The 16,231-nt window shown below is 35.8% G+C and overlaps 1 pseudogene; it reads right to left on the bottom strand.

Moving 5' to 3' along the window:
• Positions 1-881: 881 nt before the first annotated feature.
• On the bottom strand, positions 882-13,636 carry LOC147707470 (translation initiation factor eIF2 assembly protein-like; annotated as a pseudogene).
• Positions 13,637-16,231: the final 2,595 nt, after the last annotated feature.

The raw sequence follows: 16,231 nt of genomic DNA, 5'->3' as shown, positions 1-16,231 counted from the left end.
AAAATGCTAGAAGGAGCCGGCCTAACGCATTTTCAGTCCAACAGAGAGGTGTGCTCCTAATATGTGGTAGTATAGTGTTCCTTGAAGAGAAGAGTCTGTCGCTAATTGGAGGAAAGATTGAGCTGTTCTGATATCTTTCTGTGGTGACTACTAAGGGCCTCATTTATGAAGGCCTTGCGCCACTGGTGCGTCACTTTTTCCCATTTTAAAAGTGACGCACCGGCGGCGCAAGACATTAATAAATAAGGCCCTAAGAGTGTAGATGGAGAAATCCTACCTTTTGTTTGTTCATTTCTTGCGTTGCTTTGTAATTTTTGTATATTCTAGGCTTGATTAACAAAGGTATTTGTGCAATTAACTTTCAGCTATGTGCACAAACACCTCAATTTAAGAGCTTAATTGCCATTTCACAGAATTATGAAAAGTGTGAATTTGCATTTTCTTTCCCTTTTTTTAAATGACCTCATTGTACGCATTAGGCTTTTATTTGTATGCACGACATTACAAGCCTTAAGTGATTTTTAGGTCACGCAAAAAGAAATGCTAATTTGAGGTTTGGATCCGATGTCTCTGTAGCTTAGTTTTATGCAGTCAAGAAAATTGTTTTTTTAGCAATCAAAAGTGTGAATAATGAGAATCTAATTAATGCTTGCCATTTGATAAAACGTGTAGGGCTTATTCGAAGGGAAAGGCCATCTCTAAACAATCTGTATACATTTTAGTCAGATACCCGAGCAACATCCTTCATTAGAACAATTCGGTCAGTGCAGGCTGCCACTTCGAAAATGCTGCTTCCTAAAAACACATTTCTGTAAATACGTACTTCGGCAGAATCAAGACTTGGTGAACAAAGAAGTGACAGTTTTGCTCCACTCCTGCTTCTAGCCAGTGCAGTCAGTTCCTCGTGAATCGTCGGAGTCATAGTCTTGCTCTTTTTTTCAGTTTCAGGAAGTCAAGGGGCCTCATTTATGAAAAGTGACGCATCGCTGCGTGAAAACAGCGATGCGTCACTTTTCACTGCGCACTCCTTACGACATTCCTGATGCGTCATATTTAATGTATGACGCATCATGTCGCAAGGAGTTACAGATACGTCAGTATTTCTGACGTATCTGTAAGCGCAAAAGTGACGCATTGCTGGAGTGTGTCACAAAAGTGACGCAACTCCAGCAATGCGTCCTTTCACATGGGGAAAGCCCCATGTGAAAGGGCTTGCGTCAGTCTTACGCCTGCTGTGAGGCAGGCGCAAGATTTTGACGCAACAGCGTCCTAAAAGTGACGCAGTGAAATCTCATAGATTTCACTGCGTCACTATTACGAGGCTTTTTGCAGGGGAACGCCCCCTCTGCATACATTATACCTGACGCAGGTATAATGTGGCGCAGGGGTTTAAAAAGTGGCACATTTACCTAGATGCGTCACTTTTTAAATATGGTGCAACGAGGCGCATTTTTTACACTGCTGTTGCGTCACAAAAAGTGACGCACTGGCGGCGCAAAACTGACGCAAGGCCTTCATAAATAAGGCCCAAGAAGTTTGTGAGCATCCTCTCCAGTGGAAAGATCAACGAAGTCCCTGTGTAGTCTGTATCTGATGCATGGACTTGGCAGTTCTGTGACTTCACTGGTTATAAAACAGAATGCAGGACAGTCCTGTTCACTACCTTCCATTTCACCACGGACACTGCTCAGTGTGTTTCCTGATGTCAGTTTTTCCTAAGTAAATGGGAGTGAACCAGTTATTTCATCAACGGGGTTATACTCGATTAACCAAATCTTTCCCCAACTGTCCCTGTAGACATCAAAACCAGAATCCCCATCCAGGAATTTCTTGAAGTAATCGTGAATACTTCTGAAAATCTTACAAACGTGATCATAGTACTGTGTGTAATCTCTCTATGATATACCTCTTAGTTTATTTTCCTTAAAGAAACATTTGAATTCTGTGCCTGGAATCAGCTCGGATGTATGACGTTACAACGCATACTATTACAACGCATACTTTTACAACGCAACTATTACAACGCAAGTACCTTTTCAACGCATTATTTTGCAACGCATGCCATTATAACGCGAAAAAGTAAAATTAATACTGAAGTACCATTACAACGAAAACCACAATAACGTATACCATTACAACACATATATATTTAAAAAAAATATATATATATTTTTTGTAAAATAAAATCTGGCACGGGATGCAGGGAAAATAGGGGTTTTGGGTGGGGAAGTGTATTAAAATGTAGTAAAAAAACTATGCATTAGATTTATGAAATACAAGCATATTTTCATTAATTAATACTCGAGTATTAATATTAATACTCGAGTTTTAATAAACGACAATAACACATACCATTACAACGCATATATATTTCAAAAATATATATTTTTTATTTAAGTAAAATTAAATCTGTCACGGGATGCAGGGAAAATAGGGAAAATAGGGGTTTTGGGTGGGGAAGTGTATTAAAATGTAGTAAAAAAACTATGCATAAGAATTACGAAATACAAACATATTTGCACTAATTAATACTTGAGTATTAATATTAGTACTCGAGTTTTAAAAAACGAAAACAAACACAATAACGCATACCATTACAACACATATATATTTAATAAATTACATTTTTGTTTTGTAAAATAAAATCTGGCACGGGATGCAGGGAAAATAGGGGTTTTGGGTGGGGAAGTGTATTAAAATGTAGTAAAAAAAACTATGCATTGGATTTACAAAATACAAGCATATTTTCATTACTTAATACTCAAGTATTAATATTAATATTAAAATAAATATTCAAGTATTAAATATAGAAATCTTTATATTATAAGAATAATTAACACATTAAAAAACGCACATTATTCTTAAAAATATTATCATTATTTAGATATTGGAACTTAATTTTTAAAATAACAAATATAAACCGAATATATAGCAGCCATTTTAGATAGGTTACATGATAAAATAGTCCTATCACTATTTCAACAAAGGAAACACCACAACAAGGCAAACAAAATGGAGGGCAAAACAGAGTTAAAAACGAAAACGAAACGAAAACATACACTTTTTTCCTTCTATTTTTAAATTACATGTTTCCACATTAAAAAAATCATTATTAAACGACTTCTAAAACGCATCTTTTCTCGAAATTTACGAACACAGTGACACAAACATATAAATACTAGGCAGACACCATTTTGAAATCAGTTGATTTTCAACTCGCAGAGTGAGCAGACGCCTGAACCTGACCCTCTGACCTAGTGAACCTTGAAGAACATTGAAGAACTTAAAGTTAATATTCAACTCATATATCTGAATAAACAAGTAAGTTTTATAATCAGAATAAGCATAAAGTAATATTACTACATTTAAAACAAATAGATACCTAAAACAAATATCTATTTAATTTTCAGATTATTGATTTGTTCAAGATAAAAAAGTCACAACGTGATATAGAACGTGAAAAATCATTACAAAGTAAGTTCATTTTTTTATAAAATCGTAACGTACTAAATAGTCAAACAATTAAGACTAATTAATTAAAGAATATGTAAAAACAAATTCGGTATTTCACATTAATTCAAATGCATATCAAAACCAATAGAAATCAAAACGGAATACCAATTACATATTTACTGAAACGATAAATTCTGAAACATACTAAGTCGATATTTACAGAATTTTGAATTATCTTCAAGTCCACTCCTCTAATTTACTACAACTAAAATAACTAATCGGTATGCATGTGTATTTTAGACAAAGTCCACTCCTCTAATTTACCACAACCAAAATACCTAATCGGTATGCATGTGTATTTTAGATATGATAAATTAGATTTACCTACATCGAGCACTAAATGTTATAACCTACAAAATAAATATTAGACTAAAAAGTGAAATATTGCGCTAAGCTTATAGTTACCAATACTGATCAAAGACTAAAATTAGAAATATTAAAGTAATAAACAGTGCTTAAAAATGAATACATTTCCAAATTTGAAAAATAAGCAATGCTTACTTTAAAATATTTTTTTTTAGTACTTCAATCCGAATTACATCATGTGAGCCTCATCAAAAACATCACCTTCAAAAAAGTCATCTTAAGAAGAAAAAAACCCCAAACTAAAAAGGTAAATATAATCGAAATACACCTTAACCACTTGGCTGCTAAGGCTTTTCTTTTTGATACTGTAAGTGTATTAATTACTAATATAACTAGTACAAAATACATCAGTAGAAAAAGAGCTGGATAGTGTTGAGGTAATAATTACTATTGGAAATTCACAAAAAGCAGCTGTAAGAAAATTGATAGATACTCTAAAGGAGTAATTCACTATTCCAACTCCAGGAAGGTGCAGCAGTAGGGAAAGTGATGTTCAGTGTAAGGGTGTAATTTACTATTCCAACCCAAGGAAGGTGCAGCAGTTGGAAAAAAGAGGGACATTGTAAAGGTGTAATTTACTAATCCAAGGCCAGGAAGGTGCAACAAGAGGGAAAGTGATAAACAGTATAAGGATGTAATTTACTTTTCCAACCCCAGAAAGGTGCTACAGTAACAAAAAAACTAAGGGACAGTGTAAGGGTGTAATTTACTAAACCAACCCCAGGAAGGTGCAGCAGTTGGGAAAGTGAGGGACAGTGTAAGGGTGTAATTTACTAAACCAACCCCAGGAAGGTGCAGCAATAGGGAAAGTGATGGACAGTGTAAGGGTGTAATTTACTATTCCTACCCCAGGAAGGTGCAGCAGTTGGGAAAGTGAGGGACAGTGTAAGGGTGTAATTTACTAAACCAACCCCAGGAAGGTGCAGCAGCTGGGAAAGTGAGGGACAGTGTAAGGGTGTAATTTACTAAACCAACCCCAGGAAGGTGCAGCAATAGGGAAAGTGATGGACAGTGTAAGGGTGTAATTTACTATTCCAACCCCAGGAAGGTGCAGCATTTGGGAAAGTGAGGGACAGTGTAAGGGTGTAATTTACTAAACCAACCCCAGGAATTTGCAGCAGTTGGGAAAGTGAGGGACAGTGTAAGGGTGTAATTTACTATTCCAACCCCAGGAAGGTGCAGCAGTAGGGAAAGTGATGGTCAGTGTAAGGGTGTAATTTACTAAACCAACCCCAGGAAGGTGCAGCAGTAGGGACAGTGAGGGACAGTGTAAGGGTTTAATTTACTATTCCAACCCCAGGAAGGTGCAGCAGTAGGGAAAGTGATGGTCAGTGTAAGGGTGTAATTTACTAAACCAACCCCAGGAAGGTGCAGCATTAGGGAAAGTGAGGGACAGTGTAAGGGTGTAATTTACTATTCCAAATGCAGGAAGGTGCAGCAGTAGAGAAAGTGTGAGACAAAGTTAAAACATTTTTCAAAAGCTACATTAAAGACAATCTTCATTTAAACACAGTATTAATCACATTTAAATCTGAAATAACCTCATTTTAAAAAAACATTTAATTTTACATATTTCTTTCATTTAGAAATTCTGATAAAACTTCTGTGATAAACAACCTCCAAATCCAAAGAAGACACCAAACAAAAAGCCCAGTAAGAAGAAGAAAAGCAGAGCAGAATCCAGACCTCAAGATCAAAAAAAGAAAACCACAAGGTAATAAAAATTTATAAAAAATATTTTTCATTTCTCTACTGCTTCACCTTCCTGGAGTTGGACAGTGTAAAGGTGTAATTTGCTTATCCAACCACAGGAAGTTGCAGCAGTAAGGAAAGAGAGGGACAGTGTAAGGGTGTAATTTACTATTCCAACCCCAGAAAGGTGCAGCAATAAGGAAAGAGAGGTACAGTGTAAGGGTGTAATTTACTAAACCAACCCCAGGAAGATGAAGCAGTAGGGAAGGTGATGGTCAAAGAAAGGGTGTAATTTACTTTTCCAACCCCAGGAAGGTGCAGCAGTAGGGAAAGTGAGGGACAGCGTAAGGGTGTAATTTACTATTCCAACTCAAGGAAGGTGCAGCAGTAGGGAAAGAGAGGGACAGTGTAAGGGTGTAATTTACTATTCCAACTCCAGGAAGGTGCAGCAGTAGGTAAAGTGAGGAACAGTGTAAGGGTGTAATTTACTATTCCAACCCAAGGAAGGTGCAGCAGTAGGGAAAGTGAAGGACAGTGTAAGGGCGTAATTTACTAAACCAACCCCAGGAAGGTGCAGCAGTTGGGAAAGTGAAGGACAGTGTAAGGGTGTAATTTACTATTATAACTCCAGGAAGGTGCAGCAGTGGGGAAAGTGATGTCCAAGGAAAGGGTGTAATTTACTATTTCAACTCCAGGAAGGTGCAGCAGTAGGGAAAGTGATGGTCAAGGAAAGTGTGTAATTTACTATTCAAACTCCAGGAAGGTGCAGCAGTAGAGAAAGTGAGGGACAATGTAAGGGTGTAATATACTATTCCAACTCCAGGAAGGTGCAGCAGTAGAGAAACTGTGAGACAAACTTAAAACGTTTTTCAAAAGCTACATTAAAAACAAACATCATTTAATCACAGTATTAATCACATTTAAATCTGAAACAACCTCATTTATCATTTTTAAAAACATTTAATTTTCTTTCATTTACAAATTCTGATTAAACTTCAGTGATAAACAACCTCCAAATCGAAATAAGACACCAAACAAAAAGCCCAGTAAGAAGAAAGAAAGCAGAGCAGAATCCAGATAAAGATTCTTTAAAACTATTTTACATTTCCCTACTACTTCTCCTTCCTGGAGTTGGACAGTGTAAGGGTGTAATTTACTATTCCAACCCCAGAAAGGTGTAGCAGTAAGGAAAATGAGGGACAGTGTAAGAGTGTAATTTACTAAACCAACCCCAGGAAGGTGCAGCAGTAGGGAAAGTGAGGGACAGTGTAAGGGTGTAATTCACTATTCCAACCCCAGGAAGGTGCAGCAGTAGAGAAAGTGTGAAACAAAGTTAAAACATTTTTCAAAAGCTACATTGAAGCCAATCTTCATTTAAAAACAGTATTAATCACATTTAAATCTGAAACAACCTCATTTATCATTTTAAAAAAACATTTAATTTTCCATATTTCTTTTTTTTTTAGAAATTCTGATTAAACTTCAGTGAAAAACAACCTCCAAATCCAAAGAAGACACCAAACAAAAGCCCAGTAAGAAGAAAGAAAGCAGAGCAGAATTCAGACCTCAAGAAGAAAAAAGAAAACCACAAGGTAAAAAAAATCATAAAAACTATTTTACATTTCCCTACTGCTTCACCTTCCTGGAGTTGGACAGTGTAAGGGTGTAATTTACTATTCCAACCCCAGGAAGGTGCAGCAGTTGGGAAAGCGAGGGACAGTGTAAGGGTGTAATTTACTAAACCAACCCCAGGAAGGTGCAGCAATTGGAAAATTGAGGAACAGTGTAAGAGTGTAATTTACTATTCCAACTCCAGGAAGGTGCAGCAGTAAGGAAAGTGAGGGACAGTGTAAGGGTGTAATTTACTAAACCAACCCCAGGTAGGTGCAGCAGTTGGGAAAGTGATGGTCAAGGAAAGGGTGTAATTTACCATTCCAACTCCAGGAAGGTGCAGCAGTAGGGAAAGTGATGGTCAAGGAAAGGGTGAAATTTACTATTCCAACTCCAGGAAGGTGCAGCAGTAGGGAAAGTGATGGTGAAGGAAAGGGTGTAATTTACTATTCCAACTCCAGGAAGGTGCAGCAGTAGGGAAAGTGAGGGACAGAGTAAGGGTGTAATTTTCTATTCCAAATGCAGGAAGGTGCAGCAGTAGAGAAAGTGTGAGACAAAGATAAAACATTTTTCAAAAGCTACATTAAAGTCAATCTTCATTTAAACACAGTAGTAATCACATTTAAATCTGAAACCACCTCATTTATCATTTTTTAAAACATTTAATTTTCTTTTTTTTCTTTCATTTAGAAATTCTGATTAAACTTCAGTGATAAACAACCTCCAAATCCAAAGAAGACACCAAACAAAAAGCCTAGTAAGAAGAAAGAAAGCAGAGCAGAATCCAGACCTCAAGAAGAAAAAAGAAAACCACAAGGTAAATAAAAATTCATAAAAACTATTTTACATTTCTCTACTACTTCACCTTCCTGGAGTTGGACAGTGTAAGGGTGTAATTTACTATTCCAACCCCAGAAAGGTGCAGCAGTAAGAAAAATGAGGCACAGTGTAAGAGTGTAATTTACTAAACCAACCCCAGGAAGGTGCAGCAGTAGGGAAAGTAATAATCGTTGTAAAGGTGTAATTTACTTTTCCAACTCCAGGAAGGTGCAGCAGTAGGAAAAGTGATGGTCAGTGTAAGGGTGTAATTTACTAAACCAATCCCAGGAAGGTGCAGCAGTAAGGAAAGTGATGATCAGTGAAAAGGTGTAATTCACTATTCCAACTCCAGGAAGGTGCAGCAGTAAGGAAAGTGAGGGACAGTGTAAGGGTGTAATTTACTATTCCAACCCCAGGAAGGTGCAGCAGTAGGGAAAGTGAGGAACAGTGTAAGGGTGTAATTTACTAAACCAACCCTAGGAAGGTGCAGCAGTATGGAAAGTGATGATCAGTGAAAAGGTGTAATTCACTATTCCAACTCCAGGAAAGTGCAGCAGTAAGGAAAGTGAGGGACAGTGTAAGGGTGTAATTTACTATTCCAACCCCAGGAAGGTGCAGCAGTAGGGAAAGTGAGGAACAGTGTAAGGGTGTTATTTACTATTCCAACTCCAGGAAGGTGCAGCAGTAGGGAAAGTGTGGGACAGTGTAAGGGTGTAATCTTACTATTCCAACTCCAGGAAGGTGCAGCAGTAGGGAAAGTGATGGACAGTGTAAGGGTGTAATTTACTATTCCAACCCCAGAAAGGTGCTACAGTAAGGAAAGTGAGGGACAGTGTAAGGGTGTAATTTACTAAACCAACCCCAGGAAGGTGCAGCAGTAGGGAAAGTGAGGGACAGTGTAAGGGTGTAATTATGTTGTATTCTAAAATCAGATAAATGCACCAATAGTTAAAAAGCAGGCAGAAATAATTTTCAAAGTAATGTACAGAATATTATTATTCTATATTTTTAAACAGAAAAAAATAATGACTTTTTTTTTATCTTTACAGCTTACTCTACAAAAAATGTCAAGCCAAGCAACAGCAAAATATGTCAAATCCAGGAAAGGAAACAGGTTATTAAAACATTGTGGATATATATATATTGCAATGAAAGAATAAGTGAACCAAGGAGACATTGGAGATGTGTGCAATATTATTCATCCCGTTGCAGTGGCAGAGCGGTTACTGTTGGAGAAATTGTTGTAAAAACAACTGAACATAACCACTCTGCCTCTACAATGGAAATTGAAATTCGTGAGACCATTAACGAAATGAAAGATATTGCATCCACCTCCAATGCCACACCTGGTTCAATTTTAAATGAGGTTGCTCAGCATGTCCCCGGTCATGTTGCTTGTAATATGCCAATTATTCCTAATTTGCGACGAATTATCCAAAGAAAAAAGCAGGCAAGTAACACTCACACTGAAACTCCACAAACTTTTGCAGACATACATATTCCTAATGAACTTTCTATCTCTTTCTAAAATGAACCCTTCTTACTCTACGACAACCAAAACCCTCTAAAACCTATACTAATCTTTAGCACTCCCCGCAACCTTGTGAAATTAGAGAATACTGAAATTTGGATGATGGATGGAACGTTTAAAAGTACCCCCCATCCTTTCACCCAAATTTACAGTATTCATGCACAGATTCAAAATACTGTAGTACCCTTAGTATATAGTTTGCTACCTGATAAGCAATCAGCAACTTAAACTGAATTTTTGTCAGTAATTAAAGAAAAAACTTCTAATAAAAGTCCTAGGAAAATCATTGTGGATTTTGAATTGACTATGATGAATGTCATCACCAAAACGTACACGGATACCCAAATTCAGGGATGTTTTTTTCATTTTTCCCAGGCTTTTTGGCGTAAGTTACAAAAAACATCCCTAGTTACTGATTACTGTTCAGATAGCCAACTACAGGTAGAATTAAAGAAACTAACTGCACTTTGTTTTGTACCTCCTGAAAGTGTAGATGAGTACTACACAGCAATTTCTGAATCAGAATATTATATTGAAAATGAAGACAAATTGGCACCCTTACTAAATTATTTTGAGGACACATGGATGGGACATCTAAGTAGATCAGGTTGCAGGAGGAAGCCACGTTTCCATGTGGACTGGTGGAACTGCTACTCAACCTGCTTAGAAGGAGGTGCAAAAACAAATAATGCCATAGAGGGATGGCATAACTCCTTCAACCACACAATTGGTAAACCACACCCCAATTTCTACTCATTCTTAATAACTTTGAAGAAGGAGCAAAGTTATCAAAAAATGAGAATTGCACAAACTTTAACAGGTAGCCTAAATGCACGGATTTCAAAACAATCTAAGGAAATGTCTGAGAGACTATTGGCAATACTTCAACAGTTTTCATTGAGTGTGGCATTAGACTACCTGGAAAATGTAGCTAACATTTTACATTTTTAAAATCATTCACCCACCTTACTTTCCTGCTTTTGCCTAATTTTTTTTATAATAAATTAAATTGGCAACTTTTTTTATAATTTTTTTTCAAAAATACCGTTGGGTCACCAAACAATAATATATATATATTTTTAAATAACAAGATTATCTGATATTTCCTAAATTATTTATTTGGGAATAAATTTCAGACTTTTTTTCCATAAAAAATGTCATCATTAAATCATAACCAAAATAGCATTTTCTTTTAACTTTCTAAATATTTTTGGACTTCCTGAAAGCATTTTGAACGTAACATAAAATTTCTTTAATTCACCCTATGCACTATTTTATCCAAAAGGATATTTTGGTATTATTGCTAAATTAACAGCTGGTTTTTTGTTACTAAATTAATCAAAAGCAATCTTCTTTCATTTATAACAAATTAGACTACAAAAGTTAAGTTGCAATCAACAATTTTTGAAACTCCAATTTCACAATCAGTCAATCAGCCATACAAACATTTATAAGAGTAATAATTCACTATCAATTAAATGGCAACCAGAAAATGAAAGACCATATTAGAAAAGCCAAACTTTCTAACTCCATTATTTCTCACTAACTAAACCTTTTTCAATTATTAAATGACAACCAGAAAATGAAAGACCATTTTATGAAAAGCAAAACTTTCTAACTCCATTATTTGTCGCAAAACAACACCTTTTTCAAGTTTTTTTTCATTTCCGACCTCCCAAATTTCTCGGTTAACAGCCCTTTTTTTAATCTTCATTATAAAATCAATGTAACGAACAAACGATTAACCAAAAACAAATCTCCAGCGAACCGATCCGAAAATAGAAAACAATATTTCTTTTGTAACACAAAAACCAGAATGTTATAAACTCGATAAAACTAAAATACAACTTTTTTGAAAAACTAACGATACTGTCATCTTATATTTCCAACTTTTTTCATAAATACTGTACTTTTCTTTAATTTCACTTACTAAATTACGTTCAAAATATTTTCTAATATTAAACTTTTCCTTATGTAAAACAACTTACCCGTTTCCCCATCTATAATTACGACCCGACAAAGGCACATTCAATTTACATAATCGGCGACATGTTAAAAACAATAAAAAAACATCAGATTTAACATAGGCAACCTCCCCTTATCCTTACGTTACAATATATATATCCACAATGTTCATATTAACTATATTATAACTTATTTAAGTTTCCTAGCTGAGCGCAGATCAGCTTCCAGCTGCTTCCTCCAATCGATGCTGTTCAAAATGGCCGCTTGCGTCGACGTTTACGTGACGACGTGATCCAAAGCAACAAAGACAAAAAAAGGACTATTTAACAAAATATTTTTACTAATATGTTTATTAATTGTTTATAATATAATTCTTTTGTTAATAAATTTTAAAAAATATGCATTAATTCAAATAAAATACGTATATTTTTTGTTATTTTTTCAAAATAAAATTATATTTCGATACAATAAATACAATTTCAGAGTATTTTTTACTAATCTATATTTTACCTTTTTCTTCTCAATTGTACTTTATAAAATTATCTTTTCTAGCACGTACCTTACTACTAATTGTATTTCCTTGAAATTTTGCATATTTCCTGCTGTACAACGACCTGCAATATTATTACGCGGGATGCTATGAAGAAGGTATGGAAATAAAAGAAGGAAAAATAACTCCATAGACATCAATGTTAAAACGTGGGAAAAAAATAAACTCAACTTTGATAAGTAATTCCTTTTTATAATAAAATGTCAAATACGTTTCAAAACTAGTAAATAAAACATTAGAATACTTTAAAATATTTGTTTTTTTTTTACAATTTTTTACATATATTTTTTTTAATATATAATTTTAAAATAAATGTTTTAAAAACTCTCTTCTAAATAATATCATTTTTTTGTAATACATACATCAAAACTTTTACTATAAATTATTAAATAAAATTAATGTAAAATCCAATTAAAATCAATTAATTTTTTTAAGAATAAAATTAAATAACCAAAATAATACAGATATATTTTCTAAAATGAATTTTTTTATTAAAGAGTGATTATACTTCATTTATTCAAAATGTTTGCCTAAATTAAATAATTAAATAAAATAACAACCAAAATAATACATATATATTTTCTTAAATTGAATTTTTTTAAAAAGAGTGATTATACTACATTTATTCAAAATGTTTGCCTAAATTAAATAAAGTAACTTTTTAATTTTAAAAATATTAACTATCAAATAAATACTTCAAAAATACTTTTAAAATACACCATCAACAAATAAGCTATCAATCTTTAATATTTTGAATACTTTTTTTTAATAAACATTTAATATTATAAGTAAAAAAATATTAAAATAATAATTAAATAAATACTTCATAAATACTTCTAAAATACTCCATCAATATTTAAGCTATCAATCTGATATTTTTTTGAAAATACATTTAATAAAATAAATAATAAAAAAAAATAATAATTATGCGTTGTAAAAACATGCTTTGTAACAGTACATGCGTTGTAAAAACATGCGTTGTAAAAACATGCGGTGTAAAGGTACTTACGTTGTAATAGTTGCGTTGTAAAAGAAATGCGTTGTAAAAGTTGCGTTGTAGTGGCTGTTTCCCATCAGCTCACACCATTTTCCGAGGACAAGGTCAAATTCCATGGCGGGATCCGGGGAGTCATCAGTGTAGTGAATGAAGGGCTGAGTGAAGTCATGAGTGATGAAATCAGAATTCCTAAACAGCTGAAAGATATCGCTCAAGGTTTTGCATTTCAGAGAACTGTTGATTGCTATCCAGTGGGAATCCTTTGGAGAACTTCAATCAAGTTTAGGAAAAACGCTGCCTCAAAGGGACTTGATTGCTTCTTGGACCTTCAGGGCGAAATCAGGAAATTCTGGCGCTGTGAGTGTAGTATATTTTCATCTCACCACTGTTCTTCATTTTCTTCATTAGTGTTATTTTTCACTTGTGAACACTGTGGCTAATCTAGCCTTCCAAAAACAACCAAAGCATTGCCATCCAGGATGCAATCTCTCACATTCTGTGGTAGTGGGAGGATAACACTGCGAATGCTGAGCTTCCGGAAGAGTGGGTACCACACCGAGAACTGGCAGTGTAACACTTGCCCCTTCTTCATGCTGCTAATGCTGAACTAGCACTGGAAGCCACCGCTACAAGTACACCCGATGCCCAATGGACACTAGACCTTGCCTCTACACCGGCCTTGCAATGGCTGTATGTACGCCCCTGCTTTGGTGATTGGAATCACAAATGGTTGTTTAACTACCTTGTTGTGGCAGCAGCATTAAAAAAATGATGACCTCCTTTTAAGGTGGGATTTATTACAACAAAATCAGGCAGTAGGGCAACATTTCTACAGGGGCAAAGCAGCTCTCTTCGGCAGTGTGTGCATTCAAATGTGGCTCCACTAACTTGTACCCTTTAGAATGATATATACCTCTGTGAATATTCCTGGGAATTTGTGGGAATTGGTGTCAATTGCAGCTTCCCATGAGTAATTCTGGAATGTTTCTGGAATATATTGAGAATTCCACGAAAGTCAGAAGTTTAACCAAAACATAGTAATGGGTCTACAGGAGAGCTTTAGCGAATTTTAGCCTGTGAGTTCCTGAATCGGAAGTTCTATGTTCATGTCGTGGGATTTTTTTGAGGCAGATTCGCACCCATAGCTGTTACTCGGCTGCAGTATTGGGGAGATTATGTGTGCTGCTGCTGGAGAACGAGTGACAGTTCGGGAAGGAGAAGGATTTTAGAGGGAGACAAAATTTAAGACTAAGGACGGTGCCGTGTAGTATAACAATAAAAAGGTATAGCCTGCTGGAGAAGCACTAGTGTCAATAAGAGCGTGTTGGCAGTTGAGGGATCAAGGACAATGAGAAGCAAGTAAAAGCTATTGTCAATTGCCATTACCAGGCAGTTGGAAAGGTGATTGAGGGCAGCTTTAGTGGATCCCCGGTGCTGGAAGTCAAATTGTAATAAGTCGCAGCATCTCTGGGAGGAGGGATCATGAGTGAGTCTAGTGTAGGCTAAACATTTTAGGACTTTAGAGAGGAAGCAGAAAAAGGAAACAGAGAAGTAACTGGAAAAGAAAGCTTGGTTGGCCAATCATATTTTTAGGATAGGAAATACTACAGCAATCTGACGTAGAATAGATAGGCGTCAGAGGAGAATTATGCCTGTAAGTTCAGAGTGAGATTGTACAGGTTAAATGGTATTGTTGTTTGATGCTTGGGCTGGGCTATTGGGTGCTACAGTGAGCAGTAAGTGTTCAATGCAAAACAATGGGCGTGAATTAGATGGAGATGATTGGAGATAAGGAGATGAGGGAAGACTCATAAACAGTAACCTTGAGAATAAGCAGGAGGAAGTGGAAGAAGGATTAGTAAAATGGCGAGAGAAGCCCAGACTTTCTTTTTCTACAGAGCAGGGCACACATTTTGGCCATGAGTAAGCAGAGGCTACTTATAGTTAGCCTTATCAACAGGGAGGTGTGATAGTGCACAAGGAGAAGGGTAAAGTAGAAGGTACACTGAGATGGTGAATCGAACTCCAGACAGAATATGGTGAGGCAAGGGAGGAGGTTCCCAAAGGCATTGTTTATTACGGCCAGGTATGCAAATTTGGGAGGAGTGAGGAGTTTTGACAGTGAATATTAATGATTCTATAGAAGATAGAGTGGTCAGAAAAGGTGTATGGAATATGCCAGTGGTTATCCCAGATGTATACATTTTTAGGGATCCTATTGTGCTAATATGCTGACTCTGTGCACTGGAACACTACAATTCAGTGCCATAGTGTGTGAGCTCTGTCCGTAAAACTATACCGTAAAATTGGTTTACTCAATTGGTATATTTAACTTTGCATTGTAAACCGTCACTGAAATTGTACCAGTGGCATGAATAGTAAAGGTTGTATGTTGACTCTAGTGTGTATTTACTCCACCCACATGTATTGCTAAAACGCATGGCTTCAGGGAGCATCAGTGTGCTCTGGTTGGGATGCACATTAAAAGCACTGCAGAGATATGCATGGAAAAGCGCCTTTGTCTAGTAGAAAAATATATTTTTATATATTAGGTAAATCACCACTAATATGTACTTTGTAAGCTGAGAGGGCTGGGTGCTTAATATATCAAAATGTTACATAGTACACATAACGTATGCCATTGCAGTGAAAATGCTAGTGATTATTGAAGTTTTAAAATCTAATTCACTAATGAAAGTAGATTTTTGATAACTGTAGTGGAAGTGTGAAAGTGTCACTTTAGTGAAGTATACTTTGTCTTGCATAAGCTGATTAAGAAATGACTTGTTTGTGAGCCCTGCTCCAGAGAGGGAATACTCATCATTAGATGGCTGGTTATTTACCTTCCTGGAAAATAAAATATTAACCGCCAGCTGCAGGAAGGCAAAGGTTTTGTCAGCAAGTGATTACTTAGCTGCGATTATACTTTTAGGAAACAAAACCATCTGGCAGAACGAAGGGCAGCTTTAACAGTTCTTCCATTGAATTGGAATGCAAATTGGAGCTGTCAGGATCTGCATTTATTCATTTTCTGAGCTATCCTAGACCTTCTGGGTCCTTCCCTAGCAGGAGTGAAAACCAGTTCTACAACTGAAAGAGGGAGGGTACTTTATCTCCTTAGGGAAGATGCTCAGAGAAGAGCTACAGCTGCTCCAGGTGGATGGAGGGTTCATCTTGACCGAGCGAC

The sequence above is a fragment of the Lissotriton vulgaris genome, chromosome 6 (genome assembly GCF_964263255.1).
Source record: "Lissotriton vulgaris chromosome 6, aLisVul1.2, whole genome shotgun sequence".
Classification (NCBI taxonomy): Eukaryota; Metazoa; Chordata; class Amphibia; order Caudata; family Salamandridae; genus Lissotriton; species Lissotriton vulgaris.
This window is presented reverse-complemented; position numbering and strand designations above follow the sequence as displayed.